The 11,931-nt window shown below is 36.0% G+C and overlaps 1 long non-coding RNA gene across 1 annotated transcript; it reads right to left on the bottom strand.

The window, feature by feature from the left end:
* Window positions 1–2,912: 2,912 nt before the first annotated feature.
* Window positions 2,913–8,045, bottom strand: LOC113177010 (uncharacterized). The gene is made up of 3 exons (XR_003300104.2): window positions 7,885–8,045; window positions 7,322–7,441; window positions 2,913–3,724 (listed from the first exon to the last, which is right to left on the bottom strand). It is a non-coding gene; the product is annotated as an uncharacterized LOC113177010 (long non-coding RNA).
* Between the last annotated feature and the right edge of the window lie 3,886 nt (window positions 8,046–11,931).

Raw genomic sequence — 11,931 nt, 5'->3', positions numbered from 1 at the left:
TATAAAGCTCTTAATTATTGCATCTGCTGACATTATTTTGTAGTACTTCATTTTCTCATGTGGCTTGAAATTCTTGATCATGAGCTTCTTTTTAGTAGTATTTGCAGAGATCCAATGAATAGGATTAGTACCCCCATGAAAGAGAGAGCTTGTTCCTCTCTTCCAGCATGAGAAGAAAGAGCTAGAAAAGTTACCATCTGTGAACCAGTCAACAGGAGCACACATCAAATCTGCCAGCATATTGATTTTGGACTTCCCTTGCTCCCAAACTGTGAGAAATAAACATCTTTTGTTTATAAACATCCAGTATAAGGTATTTTGTTATAGCATTTCATAAGTGCTAACAGTGTTATTTTCATAAACTAAGAGTTTCAAGGGGATCTGTATTGTAGAAGCATTTCTACAGAGTAGTTTCTCACTTTTCTTTGGTTTGTTTGGTACTACAGGTTTCACCAGCTCAAGATCAATTTTTTAATTGAAAACTTTATTGAGAAAATTGTAGATTCACATACAGTTACAAGAAATAATAGTGAGAGATCCTGTGTACTGTTTGCTCAGTTTCTCTTAAGATTGGCATCTTGCAAAATGATATAACAGTATCATAATAACAAAGATACTGACATTTTCTAATTTACTTAGTTAAGATTTTCCCTATTATTATATTCATTTCTGAGTGTGTTTTATATATCATTTTCATATATGTCCAAATTTAGTTTTACAGTTTTACCTTTGATGTTTGTTTTCATTTTGAGTTGTTAAGTAATATAAGATTTAGGTAAAGATTCATTCATTAGCCTATGAATATTCAATTTTTCAGAATACTGTTTCTACCATTGTTGAAAAAGCTATCCTTCTGCCACTGAATTGTTTTCATGCCTTTGTCAAAAATAGTTGAGTGTATTTGTGTGAGTCAATTTCTGGTTTTTACTCTATTAATCCATGTTCATCTCCTAGCCAACTTCACTGTCTTGAATAATATAAATGGTAAAACTTTTCATTAAGTTGGGTTATTCCCCCCACATTTTTCTTTGAAAGGTTTATTTCAGCTGTTCTAGGTCTTGTGCCTTTCCATATAAATTTTAGAATAAACTTGTCTATGTCTAAAAATTATGTCACAGAGATTTTTATAATAAATCTGTACCTCAATTTGAGTATATTGGCATTTTTACTCTGTTAAGCCTTTCAATTCATTAACAAGATAGGTCTATTTGTTTAGGTTTTCCTTGATTTCTTTCATCAGCATTTTTTAAAACAGATGCTATGCACATTTCATTCAGTACATACTTAAGTTTTTAATTTTCTTTTTAATGTTTATAAATATTGCATTTTTAATTTCTGCTACTGAGTCTTTCTTGTTCATATAAAGAAATACCATTGATTTTTGTGTGTCGTTCTTGTATCCTACAACCTTGCTAAACTCATTAATTGTAGAGGTATTTTGTTTTTTTTTAAGATTCCTTGACATTTTTTAATGTAGACAATCTTTATTTTAAATAGTGCTTATTTTCTCATTTCTAATCTATATGTATTTTATTTCTTTTTCTTGTCTTATTGCTGTGTCTAGAATTCTAGTACTTTGTTGAGTTAAGGGGAAAGATAACAGAATCTTTGCCTTATTCTATATCTTATTCAGTCTTTCAGACTAAGTATAAAATTAGTTGTGGGTTTATTTATTTATTCATTCTTTAACAAGTTGAGGTGATTTTCTTCTCCTAATGAGCTAAGTTGTTTATTTTTTTTAATCCTAAGTAGATGTTAGATGTGAACAAATTATTTTCTCTAAGAATTGATATGATCATATGAATTCTTCTCCACTAGCCTGTTAATATCATTGATTATGTTAAATGTGAGTGAAATGTTGAAATAACCTTGTGTACCTCAACAAATGCCACCTGATCATGGTATACAGTTGGTTTATGTATTGTTAGATTCCGTTTGCTGACATTTTACTGAAGATTTCTGCATCTAAGTTGATGAGAGATGTTGGTCTGTAGTTTTCTAGTTTTTTTTCTTTCTTTCTTTTTTAAAAACTATTTTTGACAGGTTTTTATATCAGAATAATACTGATTATGTAAAATGATTAGGAAACTGTATTCTTGTCTTCTGAAAGATGTTGTAAGAAATTGATGCTAATACTTCTCTAAATGTGTTACACGATTCACCAGTGAAGCCATCTGGGTTTGGAGATTTTTTTTTCTTTTGTTCCTTTTTTTAAGAGCTTTATAACTGTGAATTCAACTTCTTAACCGATTGCAAGTCTACTTAACTTTTTTCTTGTTGTAGTTGTGGTGATTTGAGCTTTTCAAAGAGTTAGTCAACTTTACTCCAACTATAAAATTCATGATTGTAAGGTTCCTTTCTTATTCTCTTATCAGCTACAATGTAAGTAGTGAAATCTTCTGTTTCATTCCTGATATTGGTGATTTCTAGTTTTCACTTCTTATATTTATCAATCTTATTTTAATTAGCCTTGTTTGTGGTTTACCATTTTCATATACTTTTTTACAAACCGGCTTTTTTTCATTAATTTTCTGTATTTTTATCTTATTTTCAATTAAAATGATTTCTGCTTCTTATTTTATTTCCTTTATTCTGTTTGCTTTGGGTTTATTTTGCTATTCATCTTATAGTTTCTTGAAGTAAAAATTAAATTACTGATTTGAAAACTTTATTTTCATGCAAACATTTAATACTGCGTTCCACTTATCTGATATACTGTATTTTCATTTTGGCTGTATCTGTCATTTCTTTTTTACTTACCTCTTAATCCATTAATATTTATAAGTGTATTATTTAATTTATAAGTATTTGAAAATGTTCCTGTTGTCTTTCTGGTACTAATGTCGAGTTTGACTTCATCAGGACTAAAAGTACTATATGATTTCAGTTTTTGTTTGTTTTTTAGTCCAGAATATGATATATCTTGATTACTTTTCCACAGATACTTTTAAAAATATAGATTCTGCTTTTGTAAAGTGCAGTGTTCTTGCACGTTCATAGATCTCTTGTATTTGTTCAAGTCTTCTTCAGTCTTGGTATTCAAACTTTGAATTTGTCGACTTCCCTTTCCAACTCTACTAATTTTTGCTTTGTGGTTTTATTTTTTTTAATGTATATTGTTGGACTATATGCAGTTAGGTTTGTTTCATCTTCCTGATGGCTGGGTCCTTTTGTCATTACATAATACTCCCACTTTGGTAATTTTCAGTGCTCTGAAGCCAACTTTATCCAGTATTAATAGGCCACTTCTTTCTTTTTAATTAATATTGGCATGGTGTACCTTTTCTCATCTTTTGTTTCTATGGATTCTTCCCTGTCAGTGTGTTTCTCATACATTGTCTGAATGTGGGTTGTTTGGGAACAGCTTATGCTTATTTCATCGGCTTAAAAATCTGAACATTGTGGCAAATATTAATTATGACTGATCCACGGCTTTTTTGCCTACTTTCTTTTTGAAGGTGACACTTTGACCTGCGAAAACGTATCAAAGAAAAATGTTCTGGTCACACCTGATACAACAGTGAGTAGAGATTTTCTGGCCCCATTTTCATAGATTGAGCAACATTTCACTGCTTCTAGCATTTCCGGAAGAACTTAATTGCAGCTTTCTCATGTACACATCTTGAAGATGACATCTCCATCTCTTGGACATCCTGACGCTCAGCCATAGGCTCCAGATCTGATTTGGATACCCTGTGTGTCTTTGTGCACATTTCAAGCTCACCTATATTAAAAAAAAAATGTGTAGTTGTAGAAGGACAGAAGGCCTTTATTTTATTTGTTTATTTTTATGTGGTGCTGAGGATGGAACCCAGTGCCTCACACATGCTAAGCAAGCAGACTGCCATTGAGCTACAGCCCCAGTCCCAAGCTCACCTACATTTTAAGCACTACTGTCACTTTATTCAGACTTCTCTATAACTTTTTACCAAATAAATTTCCAAAGTCAAAAGAAAAAGGAAGAATTATGGCCTTTAAAACCTTGCTTTCTGTGATCTAATCTTAAATTCTCATGCTCACACTTTCTAAAGTGTCAAAAACAGCAAACTTGGAAACAGCTGGAAGAAAATAGAGGATCAAGAGAATGCAGCCTCTGCCTCCTCTAGAAAGAAAGGAAATTTGAGAGTAACTCACATTTGAAAACCAATAACCACTACAGACAAAGACATATAATATAAAAGCCCTCATTTTCTGACCCTAACCTACAACAGCACTTCTTCCAAACAAGATTCAGGGCAGAGGGTGGAGTTGTAGCTCACTTGAGGCATTGCATTCCATTCCCAGCACCACATATAAATAAGTAAATAAAATAAAGGTCCATCAACAACTTAAAAAAATTTTTTTAAAAATGATTCAGAGCAACTTATTTAAGTTGCTAGTTCTTCATAGCCAGGTATTAACAAATAGCCCCCACCGTACCTGAGGATAGACTATTTTATGAGGAGAAAAATAAATGGATAAAAGTTATTGGAGAATAGATGTGCCGCCAGATTACCATTTATAGAACTGACTCACCATGTACCCTTAGACGCGCTGGGTAGTTTCCCTATTTATAACACGGGGTTCATAGAACTTGTCGGCAAGAATGTGTGAACCCTCAAGTAAAATTTAGCACGTGGCGCCTAGCGCTCAAAGAGTTATCATATTATTACCCAAATTGGAATTGGCTTTGTGACAGATTTCAAATACCAGAGTCCTGCAAAGCAACTGCGACAAGTCTGTACATTCCTAGGAAACCTGAATGCGCATTGGAAACATGGGTGCATCTGGTTTTCCCTGAGGCAGCAGCTGCAGCTGCTCAAGTTGCTGTGGAATCCGAAGTGACAGCCCCCTCCTGGCTGGCAGCGTCACTGTCATTCAGGAGAGAGATCACAGAGCCTGTTCATTTCTGCCTTTGAGGTGCAGCTCACAGACATCAGCAGGAGACCAAAAGGCCTGTGGGGCATGAGGTTAAAAACCTACAAAACAATAATGCCTTCTCCTCGGCATGGAAATTCCACCATTCCTCTGTGGGTCCTGGGGAAATCCGGGACTGCGAGAAAAATGCATCTGAAATCCTTTCCTTAGGGTTTCAACAACAGGAGACGAGCAAATCCAAATGCAGGAACCTGGGTGGTGAAATTTGTTTTTTTTAAAAAAAAAAAAAGTGAGACTTTTTGTTCAATGGCTCCCTGAGTGGGGCAGGAGTTTAAGAAAACATAAGTAGGCTACATTTTTTCCCTCTCCTTTTTCAATGACTTTTTTTTCTACACAGGATTTCCTGGTCACATCATGAGGAACTAGGTAAATATGCCCCCTTCGACTGAGTGGCAAGAATCATTTCCTGTCTGTTCTTTCAAGGAAGAAAGAAAAAGACCCCCAGCCACCCCAAAATAGAAAAGTACAAACTGTCATTTGAAATTTGATCAGGAAATTTTGTTAACACAGGCAAGTATTATCCTGGAATTTGTTTTTAACTTGGTTGTTTTTGTTTTGCTTTGTTTTGTTTTTTTTTTTTTTTTTTTGGTCAAATACACTGCCTACATTGTGAGATTCACTGCCGTTTCTATCTCGTGATCATTGCTCAAATATGTGTCATTTCTTGAAATGTTTGGGCCTACGTCAAGCACTAATTCATTCTGAAAAACACTCCTCTTTCTCTCCAACCTCATTCCCACCTTGTTTTATTTATTGTGAAAATAGGAAATCTTCAGCTGACACAGAGGCAGAAGGATCCCAAGTTTGAGGCCAGCCTTAGCAACTTAGAGAGACCCACAGTAACCTAGCAAGATCCTGTCTCAAAATCAAAATTTAAAACAAAAATGACTGGGGGTGTATCTCAGTGGTAAGGTTCTATCTCCAGGACCAATAAAATAAAATAAACAAATAAATAGATATCCTTTGAATCATATTCAGTCTCAGGCTGGCAAGCAGAAGTGTGAGGACAAAATGTTACTACTGGTGTAACATGTGGTGTTTTGTGGGGAACTAAGTTCTTATGGAACTCTTTATGTAAAACATTTCTCAAAGTGTTTCATTAAAAGAGAAGACCCCTGCATTAATATTAAGAAAGAGAAAAGAGACTGTGGTCTCAGGAAAATGTAAACTACTCTATGCCACATATGTCTCTTGGAGATGTGTAATGCACCATCAAATCTTAAAGATCCCACTTTGATTCTTTAAAAACCAATATTTTAAAAAGTTTACACTGAAACTTTTTAAAAACACAATGCTTATTAATACTCTATAGAGTGTATGTTCTTTAAAATGCTTCTTAAATGTAACAAAAAAAGTATCTAAACTGCCTCTGAAGAAAAATTCTAATCATTTTTGAAGGATTTTCAAGATTATAAATTATGTATCATTTTCCCCAATTAGCTCACTCCATTGGCTTACTATGTCACTTGCTGCCACTTTAAATAATGTATTCCAAGTTCAACCCAAGAAACTTCATTGTCCTCCCATTCCTATTATTCCACAGAAGAACTAAATGTTTCCACCGTGACAAGGTGCCTTCTTCAAGTGATCCAAAATACAAGTTCTACGCTGTGACAGAGAATGGGACACCAAGAAGAGTCCCCTTGAGGTTGAACTATTTATAAAGTCAGTGATACATAAAGTGGTTAAAAATGGAAATGCTAGCGTAAATATTCCAGAGACAGAAATGCTTAATCCTTTTTAATCCGAATTCACACCTCAGCTCTTTTCTCTTCCACTAAACTCTATGGCACAGTCACATCTCTCCTCAGCAAACACCTGGTTCGTAAACTGATGTTTGACATTAAAATATTTTGGGCTGTGTGTGGTGGCGCATGACTGAAATCCCAGCCAGGGAGGCTGACACAGAAAGAAGGCAAGTTCAAGACCAGCCTCAGCAACTTATCGAGGCCTTAAGCAACTTGGCAAGATTCTCAAAATAAAAACTAAAAGGACTGGCCATGTGGCTCAGTGCTTAAGCACCTCTGGGTTCCCCAAAACAAACAAAAGAAATTTTGAATGGAACTGTTACCCAATCACAGAGATCATTAGGCAGGATCCTTAACCCACATGCTTTCAAAATCTATAGATGGAGAAGATGTATAAACAGGTAGTAACTGAACACAGTTATAAACATCATACTAGAGGCTTATAGAGGTGTACACAGAGGCATAAAACATGATTGTATATTGGGGACTTTCTATGTGGATGAGATGGTAGGTTGTATTAAAATTGACAGAAGAAACTAGAAAGCTAAATGGGGGTCCTTGAAGATGTCAAGAGCATCAGCACACTGATAATCAGAGAACTGATATGAAGGGATTGCTCTTTTTCTTATTTCAACTGTTCATTAAATCAGACTTACTGTCTCTTCACATTCTTACATACACAGCAGAAACCAAAATAAAACCAAGTTGCTAATCCGTGTCTCCCAGACAGAAAACTTGATTAAAGTTCTCAAATAAGAATCTCGGCTCCCTTTTGCCTGTAAAAAAAAAAAAAAAAATACACTTCTTTCAACAATTTTTTTTTTTTTGATGGTGGGGGAGGTGGCTACTAGTAAGGTACAGCTTTAGTCTACATACAGTTTTACTTTCTTAGTGCAAAGTCTGTTGCTAAGTAGAGGATGGATTTCTTCATCCCCTGAGACAAAGCAGACTTGTTAATATCAGAAAGACACAAGGTCTTTATTAGATAATTCCAATTGGTTTGAGACAAAATACAGACATGAGCACATAACTAGTCTAGTACCTTCAAAATCTCTCTCTTCTTTTTTGGCCAAGGTTGAACCTTAGAGCCTTAAACAGTCCTAAAGCAATTAAGACTCTACTGAGCAAAATTTGATGGTGTGTTCAAAAAAAAAAAAAAAAAAAAAACAAACAAAAAAAAAAACAGACAGTTACAGCCTGGTTATTATTGCAAACATACCGTAAAATCCCAAATGTAGCATATGGAATGTAGGAAGAAAAACTGGAGGAGACAACTGAAGTAGAGTTGATATTCCTGGCTTGTTTTTAGCTCCTTACTGCTATACCCAAACAAACAAACCTCTTCTTATCTGTCAGTTCATCAGTCATGTGTGAAATGGGAGAGGAGCAGGGCCTTCCTACAGGATGCATGCCAGGGCTCACATGAGACAGAGTGCTGAAGAAAAGCACCCTGGAACACCAGCTGCCTTGCAAGCTTAGGCTGTTCGTACTGAGTAACTGTGTCTGTGTGCCTCTGACCTTTTAAACACTGGCCTACAGAACCACTTCCCTTCTGCCGTCATCCCACGAACCAGTTATGCACAGCTCCTTGGAATGAAATGTACTGATTCCAGAACTTTCTGTCTGATTCATCATGACCTAAGGCCAAGGTATTTCTGGCCTCCATCGTCGGGGACTATGAGAAAGGTTTAGTGATAGAGGACTTACAGGTCTATCATTCTCTATTCCTAAGATCTTTTCTACACCCATGCTGTTGCCTTTCCCTGAGATCTCCCTATTACAGCTGACCTTCTGAGCTCTCCCTCTTCTGGACTTTGGGCATCCTACTGACCCTTTTCTTTTGCATTCCTTTAGGCAAGGTCTTATCTTCCTCACTGGGCAGAGCCTCCCTCAAACAAGGATTCTGGTTATTTTCTTCCTTCCTGAGAAAGCCCATCTGTTTAGGTCTCTGAGCCTTCGTTTTTTTTTGTTTTTTTGTTTTTTTTTTGTGAATGATTTACCTACTGACCCCTGACCCCACCCAATCCCACATTTCTTCCTGTTTTCGGATGGGTGACACCTTCTGACCACCCTGTCAATGGAAAAAAAGATAAACACCAAAGTCTGTTTCCTCCCAAGGCTGTCCCAGTCTCACAACCTGGACTGTTCTCAATGGCTCTGAGTCTGTAGAATCATCTCCCTTTCCTCTGCTATCTCCCAAGATCTTCTTTTACCACATCACACTTAATAATCAGTGGCCAGATTTGCTGCTCTTTCCTCTGTGTTATCTTGGAGATCTGCTTCTTCCTCTGGATGCAACAGACAGATACCTGAATCTGATTTTCTCATCTTGGACTAAATTGTCTCTCATTTTCCTGCAAGGAGCGAGTCCTAATTTTCAAAGTTTTCAATTAAGAAGAAAATCAGTTCAATCAGCTATTTATACGCACTTCCTTGGTTGTGTTTTACTCCAAGCTTTATTTTCACTCTGTACTCAGTTCTTTGTTATAGGTACTTTGTTAGGAGATCTACCTCCAAAGCAGTCTGCAAACATGATCTGTCTTCTTCACACCCCTCTTCTTTACATTTTGTTGGGGAAAGCTTTCTCCCAATACTTCACAACTAACTTTATCTGGAGTCTACAAACAGTATCACTCTCTGAAATTTCATGGCTGAAAGTGGCCTTGGTCAGTGCTATTCAATACAACTTTGCCTGATGATGCCAATGTTCTCTATTTCTGCCCTTCAGTATGGCAGCTACTACACACCCATGGCTATTGGGTCCCAGAAATGTGGCTGGTGCATGAAAAGAACTGAACTTTTAACTTTACTTAATATTAATTAATTAAATGTAACTCACCACATCTGGCTAGTAGCTACTGTACCAAACCATACAGTCTCAATCTAGGACCTAACGTATCAAACCATACTATGAAAATCAAATTCATTAAATATAATGTTAAGCTTTTCAGGGGCAAAAGGAAATACATGAGACCTGAAAAAAAAAAAAACTAGTTTTACAAAATAAAACTCATAATCAAAATTAAAGAACATTTTGATTTAGCATAATTAAATATTAACATGCCATTTTTGTCAACTTAAAAATATTCAAATAAAAACTCCAGAAAGTTGCTTTATTTTTCCAAATAATTTGTTGGTTATGTCTTTCTTCTTCACAAGAATTTCCAAATGCACATAATAATTGCCACAAAATCGAATCATGGCCAATTGTAAATTAAACAAGTTTCTCGTGACCCAATTCTATCAGAAACAGAAGTATAAAAAATTCTTAATATTTTGAAGCAAAAAAATAAGTACTTAATGTGGTACATTTTTCATGTTTTACATGGTGTTGGGTGAGACCTCTACAAGAGTACCTAATCTATGCCCAATTTAATATCATATATTTTATACTTGCAATAGTATATAAACAAAATTAATTCACCTGCCATACACCCAGTCTCTCCTACCCCTTTACTCAAGTCCACCCTTAGCATGGACAGGATAAGGCAAAAGTATAAATGGAGGCACCTACCTCATGTCCACCTTCCTTTCCACTTTGTTTCTTCCTGGGCCAAGAAAGACCTCACATTCAAGCCTAAGAACAGCTTAGTCTAGACTTCCTGCTTCATCTAACAGTTCTAGAAATGTGCACATCTGTAGCTCACTCTTTTTTTAAAATACAAACCCTGCCCTGGAAGCAGGGAGTTCTGAGACTGCTGTTTTGGAGAGTGCATGACTCCTAACCCCAGGGACATTTTGCTTCGTGGGCAAGAGTGTAAGAAGAAGGTCCTTACTGATATTTAAGGCATGTGGACTGGTTAGTATTATTCTTACCTTTCTATATTTATATCACAGAATTTAGCACTATCTGAAATGTCATTGTTTGGTTTCATTGACTTGTTGTTGTTGTTGTTGTTATTTGGTGCTGGGGAATCAAACCCAGGCCCTTGTGCATGCAAGGCTGAGCTATAGCCCCAGCCCTAGTTATCAATTTTTTAAAAAAAATATTGAGACTAAGAGACTACAAATAAACTCTGGTTATCATAATACCTAGAGTCACAATGTTCCTGATGCTAGAATACTATCTGGTTTATAGCAGATGCTAAATAAATATTTACTGAGAAAATAATTGTTTTTCTCATGATTTTCCTAGAAACTAATGGTATTCCTATTGAAAAGATTATAGGTTTTAAAACTGCATAAATTAAAATTAAAATTAAAATTGAATTCCCTCTCATCCTATTATTAGCCATGATCTTGGTTAGTGGGCATAAAACATCTAGCTCAGTGATGTTGCTTCCATTTCTTCTACCTTTCCTTTTTTTTTCTGTTTTGTTTTTGTTTTTCTTCCTTATTATATTCTCTTTGTGAAACCCAGGTCTGTCACCTGTTGGTGGGTTATCAGACCAACTTAAGTGTTACAGTTCCCAAAGTGTAGACTATAAAGCCCTGGGGATCCAAGCATTTTCCAGAAGATCTATGAGGTTCAAGTTAATCACAGTGATACTAACACATCATTTACCTTTGCCTTGGTGTTGACATTTGCACTATAATACAAAAGGAATGATGTGTAAAATTGTTGTATCATTAAGGCCCATGATAAAGTTCAAGAGGTCAAGCAGAAATTGGAACTTTGGAAAACTTGTATCCATCACTGTGAGCCTGAGAGCTTCCCAACAACTTAATGACTTTTTTCACATGAGATGCATGGTAACACTAAGACATGTGACTTTTTGATATTAGAAGTTTGAAACATTTGGAAAATAATTCAAGGGATAAATATTTCCCAAATGACCAACTCAGGGTATTCTCAAATCACATGTGGTTAAAAGATCCATTAGACATCTAGCCCGGTGTACAAGGCAGGTAGGTACACATGTATCGTCCTAGCTACTTGGGAGGTGAGGCAGAAGGATCAACTGAGCCCTGGAATTTGAGACCAGTCTGAGTAACTTAGTGACTCCATATCAAAAACAAAGAAATGAAGTCCAAGATAAGCCAACGAATTATAATGAAAATACACTAATGTAGACAGCCATCCTCCATGGGCTGTGTGTGGACTGTCATACATCACAACCCAGTGAATAGGAGAACTGGTGTCTGGGATCTTCCAGTTGACATTTCCTCTGGTTGACTTCCCAGACACACTGTGAGTCCTATTCAGTTTGATCCAGGTCCCACAAAGCACTGGAAATGGAGTGACCTGCTGTAGCTGCACAGCCACTCCAAGATAGATGTGACCTGCCAAGATGCCATCCACCTGCTGCCTGCAAGAATCCACCCC

Source organism: Urocitellus parryii, chromosome 8 (assembly GCF_045843805.1).
Source record: "Urocitellus parryii isolate mUroPar1 chromosome 8, mUroPar1.hap1, whole genome shotgun sequence".
Taxonomy (NCBI): Eukaryota; Metazoa; Chordata; class Mammalia; order Rodentia; family Sciuridae; genus Urocitellus; species Urocitellus parryii.
This window is presented reverse-complemented; position numbering and strand designations above follow the sequence as displayed.